Source organism: Falco rusticolus, chromosome Z (assembly GCF_015220075.1).
Source record: "Falco rusticolus isolate bFalRus1 chromosome Z, bFalRus1.pri, whole genome shotgun sequence".
Taxonomy (NCBI): Eukaryota; Metazoa; Chordata; class Aves; order Falconiformes; family Falconidae; genus Falco; species Falco rusticolus.
In genome coordinates, this window is record NC_051210.1 from 57,158,390 (window position 1) to 57,166,014 (window position 7,625).

Consider the following 7,625-nt stretch of genomic DNA (forward strand, 5'->3'; position numbering starts at 1 on the left):
AATTTGCCTACATTGTGTTTTGTCTGCCCGCTTCATTTCCACTTCAGACTTTCATGAATTCATAGGAAACAGCAAAATTACTCAAGAAAATAATTGCATGCTTATGTATATTGAAAAATACTAGTTTCATTTTTTAAATAGTGCACATGTATTTATAAATTATAATCCTCTAGAAAATAGGTAATTCTTATTTCTAAAGGGAAATGAATGAAAATTTCATGTAGTGAATAAGTAAACTAAACACAGTGAGGAAATCCTTAGCTGAATACAAGAACTCAATTTTTGTGTAATTCTGTCACTTTAAATGTACATACAGTAGATGCAATTTGAGTCGACGTTGTTATCAGTGTGTATTTGAATGCAGAGGTAATGATTTATTTTAACTTCAGGCAGTGCTGGTGGAGGATGGTATACTTTGGAAAGATGAGTGTGCCAAAGGCTGCTCAACGTCTGTGGATGACAGTAGGGTAGAACTTTGTCCTTGATCTGTTTCCTGTGACTTGCATTTTCCCCCAGGTCTGGAAATTATTTGAAATACAATATGAATGTCCCACAAAAGTAATTTGCCTAAGTGTGGCCATGAAAGATGGGTATCAGTGGTAGAAATAACTTGAACAATTTTGCAAGTTCTACCTAAAATCCTAACAATCTTTACTGAAAAGTATGGAGCAGTGTAAGAGGTCTGCTCTTAAATTACCATGTGAGCAACACATTTTCCTGGTTTTGGGGATTTGTTGGTTTTGAAGACTTAGGATGATAATAGATCGTAATGAAGACCATGTTCATAGAAACCTTAAAGTTTTAGTATCCTTGCTCCTTACTTCACTATTTTTATTTCATTTCTGCTAATAGACCTGAACTTCCTTGTGTCTGCTAAGAAATCTGTGGCTACTTTTAGTTGCGTGACTTAATCAGGCAGTATCTTTTGGGAGACCTCACACAAAATGAGTTTTCTGTTGGGGGGAAGGCTGTTCCTAGAGCCTTCTTATTCCATAAGCTTTCAGTAGTGCTTGAAGGTGGACATTTGTCTTGGCAATCTAGTGTTCCATTGCTTCAGAACCACTGACCTTAACATGAAATGTATTCATAGTACAGGCTGGGGGACGAAGGGAGAGCAGCTCTGTGGAGAAGAATTTAGGGATATACTGGTGGGTGAAAAGCTGGATACATATGATACCCCCCAAAAGCCAATGTTCACTCACAGCCCAGAAAGCCAGCCGTGTCGTGGGCTGCATCAAAAGAGACGTGGCCAGTAGGTCAATGGGAGGGGATTCTTTCCCTCTGCTCCAGTCTGGTGAGATCCCACCTAGAGTACTGCATCCAGCTGTGAAGCCCTCAGTAGAAGAAGGACACGGACCTGGTGGAGCAAGTCCAGAAAAGGGCCACAAAAATGGTCAGAGGAGAGGACCTCTGAGGAAAGGCTGAGGGAGTTGGGGTTGTTCAGCCTGGAGAAAAGGGTCTGGGGAGACTTTTATTGCAGCCTTTCAATACTTAAAGGGGGTTTATAAGAAAAATGGGGCAGACATTTAGTAGGGCCTATTGTGATAGGACAAGGGGTCACAGTTTTAAACTAAAAGAGGGTAGGCTCAGACTAAATGCAAGGAAGAAATTTTTTAAGATGAGGGTGGTGGGACACTGGAAGAGGTTGCCCAGAGAGGTGGTCGATGCCCCATCCCTGGAAACATTCACTGTCAGGTTGGAAGGGACTCTGAGCAACCTGATCTAGTTGAAGATGTTCCTGCCTGTGGCAGGGGGATTGGACTAAATAACCTTTAAAGGTCCCTTCCAACCCAAACCATTCTATGATTTTATGATCTTATGGTAATTTGATTTATTATGATGTTTACCATTCATGCTATTGTACCAAGTGAGTTTGCCAAGGCAGAGCTGGAAGCAGGTGTAAGATACCATCTACACAAATGGAAACCTGATTAAACCATGGAAAACAAATGCTATTTAAGATCTTGATTTCTAACAAGACTACTAAAATGAAATTCTGAAGACTTTTATCTGACTGGCTAACTGATTTTCTGCCACTTGAGTAAAAGCAGCCGATTGTATTACAAATTCTACTGGATTCATTACTTCTGTGTTGAAAGCTAGTATTTGTTACATGACACCCAGTCTGCTTGCTAAACTTGTCAGTTCTTTGTGTCTCTGGTCTTGTCTGTTATGAAAATTAATACTTATCTTTTTTTCCATTTAGTAAGATTTTTTTTCGAACATGCAGATTTTTCTTCAGTACCTACATAATTAAGTTGCAGAGCAGCCAGTGTAAGATGCTGTCATTACCACTGTGGTGCCTGTTGTTCATGTTCTGGTTTTATTTAATCATAATATTAATATAAAACTTAAAATTCTGGCTTTTTAATAGGCTGCTGGTTGAAAAAAATAGTAGGAAAAGAAGTTCCTTCAGGTAACAGTTTGCAGTGGTCTCTCTGTGCTGGTGAATGTTTAAAATGCATTACTGCAGTGCCAGGAATGCATACTTTTGTTTTACTGGTAAAAATTGTATTTGTTTAAATGAAAATTAATTATTTTTCTAGTTGTGCATTACCTTATGCCCCAGAATCTAATATTTTTAAGTATTAAGGTGGACTGTCATGAACTGAAATATTTAATAGTAAATAACATATTAAAATAGTTAATTGTGCATTGGATTGAAGGGGATGTAATGCTGGGTATTCTGTTTGGGGAAAGGATATTCTTTATATATTCTGCTTATGCAAAAAAGTGGGGATTTATTGCACATAGCATCTTCCTTGACTTCTAGGTCATTTGGGAATTACTGGGTTGATTTGTCTTTGAAATATAGTTTAAAATTATCTTTTCAAAGAGCAAATATTTACAGACAAAAAGCACGTTGGTTACTTTTCTGACATCTTTTTCATAGGATTTTTTGTCTTGCAGCTGTTTACTGGAAAGAGGGAATACCCCCCAGCCCTGAATACTGTCACAGCTCAGGAGCAGGGTTAGAATGGAGAGTTGCAAGAGAAGAGGCTTCTCTAACTGAGCGCAACCAGCAATAGACTGGGTTTCAAAAAGAACAGCAAATTCAGCACTCCTCTGTCCTGTGTTCACCCACCTGAATTACATGGGAGAAAGGGAGAGATGAGCTGGTTGGTCACTTGGTTGATTTTATCAAGCCTTCAACTGAACATTTCTCTGGAAAGACACTGATCTCTTTTCCCTGGACTCATTCTGCTAATGATTGAAACTTTTATTGCTAGATCAATTACACGTTCTAACTTCTTGAGGGTAAATACCTTTGTATTTCAACAGATAGTCTTTGACAACCATGCTGCTACATTTTACTGAGTTGTATTGCTCAAGTTGTTCAAAGCTGAGTAACTAATGATGAGAAAATAGAAAATACTGAAGTATTTTTATGGTCTAACATTATGATTGAGTTGTGTGGAGTGTTTCAAAAATGAACTGAAACAGGCTGATGAAAAGGTGAATCAGAGAGAACATCGGTCTATTGCTTGATGAGGTTCATCACCTCACAAATAGGGATGTAGACAAAGCAGACATGTTTAATGCCTTCAGCTCCCTTCAACACTGATGATGGGTCCCAGGATGCCCAGAGCCCTGTGTTGCTGACTGGCGTGTGTGTGTGATAAACTCCCGGCCTACCCTGAACTTGTTTGAGAGTTGCTGCTCCAGCTGGATTCACATAATTCTATGGGGCCATATGAGATTCATCTGAAAGTACTGGAAGAGCTGGTGGATGTCATTGCAGGACATCTCTCCATTAGTTTTCATCAGTCTTGGGAGCCTGGAGAAGTCCCAGTCAGCTGGAAGCTGGCAAATGTCCCAATTTTCAAGGGAAAGAAGGAAGACCCTGCTAATAACAGGCCTGTCAGTCTCACTTTGGTGTCTGGTAAAATTATGGAGAAGGTTATTCTGGGAGGTATTGAAAAGCACTTGAGATACAACGCAGTCATTGGTCATAGGCAGCATGGGTTCAAGTCCTGCTTAACCAACTTAATTTCCTTTTATGACAAGGTTACCCATCTAGTTGAGCAAGGGAAGCCCATAGCTGCATTATTTTTGGATTTTAGCAAAGCTTCTGGTGGTACTATTTCTCACAGTATCCTTCTGGATAACCTATCCAGCACAAAGCTAGACGAGTCTGTAGTACAGTGGGTGAGCAACTGGGGTGAGCCTGATGGGTCAGGCTCAAAGAGTTAAAAGTAAATGGAGTTATACCACGCCAGTCACCACTTGTATTTCCCAGGGCTCGATTTTAGAGCCTATTCTCATCAATGTTTTTATAAACGATCTGAACACAGGAATTAAATGTATGTTAAGCAAGTTTGCTGATGGTAATAAACTAGGAGGAGTTGTGGGCTCCCTCAAGGGTAGAGAGAGATCTTACAGAGAGATCTGGGTGTACCAGAGAGCTGGGCAGTCACCACCTGTATGAAATTTAACAAAAGTGTCAAATTCTCCACCTGGAATGTGGCAATCCTGGTTATACATACAGACTGGAGGATGAGAAGCTGGAGAGCAGCTCTGCAGAAAGACACCTGGAAGTTTGGGTTGATGGCAACTTAAGTATGAGTCAACAGTGTGACCTGGCATCCAGAAGGGCCAATCATGTCCTGGGGTGCATCAAGCACAGCAGAGTTGGCTGGTCAAGGGAGCTGACTGTCCCAGTCTACGCTGCACTGGTGCAGCCCCACCTTGAGCACTGTGTGCAGTTTTGGGCACCTCGATATAAGGACACCAGACTATCAGAGTGTGTTGAGAAGATGGCGACCAAGATGGTGAAAAGCCTCGAGGGCAAGACTTGTGAGGAGCAGCTGAGGTCACTTGGTTTGCTCAGCTTGGAGAAGAGAAGGCTGAGGGGTGGCCTCATTGCAGCCTGCAACTTCCTCAAGGGGGGCAGCTGCAGGGGAGGTGCTGATCCCCTCTCTCCGGTGACCAGCGATAGGACACAAGGAAATGGAATGAAACTGTGTCAGGGGAAGGTCAGATTGAACATTAGGAAGAGGTTCTTCACTGAGAGGGCGGTTGGTCACTGGAACAGGCTCCCCAGGGAAGTGATCACAGCGCCAAGCCTGTCAGAGTGCAAGGAGCATCTCTTAGTCATACGGTTTAGTTTTAGGTAGTCCTGCGAGGAGCAGGGAGTTTGACTCGATGGTCCTTGTGGGTCCCTTCCAGCCTGAGGTATTCTATGATTCTATGAAAGAACTCAGTAGTTTGAGTGTAACCACATCTTGTGAGTGTATGTACTTTATATTTGGATTCAGAAAACTGATGTTACCCCCATTACCTTGCTAAGGCTTACTGAAGACAAACAAGGTGTGGTCAGACTGTGGCTCTGAAGATGTCACCCTCAAATTTAACTAACTGCACATTCCAGCACAAGGTCTGGAATGGAGTTCTAGAGAAATCCTTTCCTTGTGTGCTTTTTTGCTCTTTCTAGGAAGTTGTTCTGACCTCTTCTGGTCTTCAGAAGGCAAACTCTGGTCATGTCAGCAGTTGCACCCAGCTGATTTTGTTCCTCTCCGCATGAATGATTCTCAGATTTGGGTTAGCGTCACTAGTACACACTGAGAAAAAGAGTATGCTCCCTCCAGTGTGGGTGAGAGTCAGTAGTTCCACTTTTCATTTGGCAGACGGAATGGAGTGCTAACGTAACCATGGGGTTATTAAATTGTCTTTGCCTTTCTGCTCAGGGAGCTGAATGTGTGGGAGTGGAGGGGAAGGATGGCTGCTAGATGAGCTCCCAGACCTCAGCTATTTTGTGAATTATGATGCTGCTTCCTCAGTGTTGTGGTTTAACCCAGCCAGCAACTCAGGCCCACACAGCCACTTGCTCGCTCCCCTCCGGTGGGATAGGGGAGAGAACTGAAAGGTGGAAAGTGAGAAAACTTGTGGGTTGAGGTAAAGACAGTTTAATAGGTAAAGCAAAAGCTGCATGCACAAACCAAGGAATTCACTCACCACTTCCCATGGGCAGGCTGGCATTCGGCCATCCCCAGGAAAGCCGGGCTCCATCACACATAATGGTTACTTGGGCAGACAAGGCCATCACTCCAAATGTTCCCCCCTTCCATCTTCTTCTCCCAGCTTTATATGCTGAGCGGGACATCCTATGGTACAAAATATCCTTTTGGCTAGTTCAGGTCAGCTGTGCCCCCTCCCAGTTTCCTGTGCCCCTCCAGCCCTCCTGCTGGCAGGGCCTGAGACACTGAAAAGGCCTTGACTTAGTATAAACACTACTTTAGCAACAACCAAAGATATCAGTAAGTTATCAACATTATTCTCACACCAAATCTAAAACTGCACTGCACCAGCTACTAGGAAGAAAATTAACTCTGTCTCAGCCAAAACCAGGACACCCAGCTGAAAGGGAACTTACAATCTGGTACGTTTGTGGCATCACTATCTGAATTTACAAAAAGATGTTAAAGCTGTTTTTATGAAGAAACTGTTATACACACTTCTGTTTTTCCCTGCATATCCTTCACTGTCAAATGAAGTGAAAATAGATGATGATTAGCTCTGGCTTTTGGCGATCTGAATTTATCAGGTATTGGGTTTCAGCTACTATTGCTGGCTTTCTCTGTACTTCTGATTAAAAATCATTTTGTTCCTTATTACATCTTAGACATGTTGTTTTTGTTGTACTGTAGCTGAACTAGTTCTGTTTAAAGACTCGGTGCTCAGTCATGGAAGGCTTCTGAAATTTAATTTAATAGACACAGTTGTTCTTAGATGGTTACAAAATTTACTACAGTCTTCTGTGTAAATTAAAACAGTAATTAAAATAGCAGGATATACTTTTCTCCTTCCTAAATGCAGCACTGTCTTGTTTGCCATCCCCATCTGCAGCTTGTATAACTATGTCATAAAGCACACTTGCTTGCTCTCAAGTAATGTAGGGCTGTTGAGTGACCATTTGAAAAGTAATTTTACAACCTCATGTTTGTATCACTGTTTATAAAATACCAGAAGTTTGTAATTTTAATGCAGTTTTGACACCTGCATACAGAAAGACAAGCAGGACTAGGGAATGGACTGTGCTTGCTCTCTTATTTAGCATTATTAGCTGCACCTGTTGTTTGATAACCAATTAAGAGTTTCAGTGATGAAGTTATAAGTAGCATCTGCTAGGTGGCTTTCTTATAGATTATGTATGTTCACTTTCTTACAGAATTTAATGACTACTTTCCAGGTGAATGAGGACATGACTCATTACAAATAAAACTTTTCAGTGACCACATGAAAAGGAGCATTTACCTAGAGCCCAAACAATCAGTGAAACCTGGGGGTGTCTCATGACCTTAAAGGGTCATATGTGGGTGCACAGAGATCACAATGATGGATTTGCAGGATTCCTTAATACCCAAGCACATGGAGGCTTTATTTCCTAAGTTTCTGTACTGTTTTACATATCACTATGAACTGCCACTAAGAAAGCAAGTATGCTTATGATCAGTAAAGTAAGTAGGTAACCTATTACAAATTTCCACAAAATTACTACCAGGAGAGCAAATAAACATTTCAACAGTCACGGCAATCAATATTAATGGCAATCAATAACAAATCAGGTATATATTTCAGTATTACAGGCTATTACAAAATTACCACTAGTAAAGCAGCACATACAC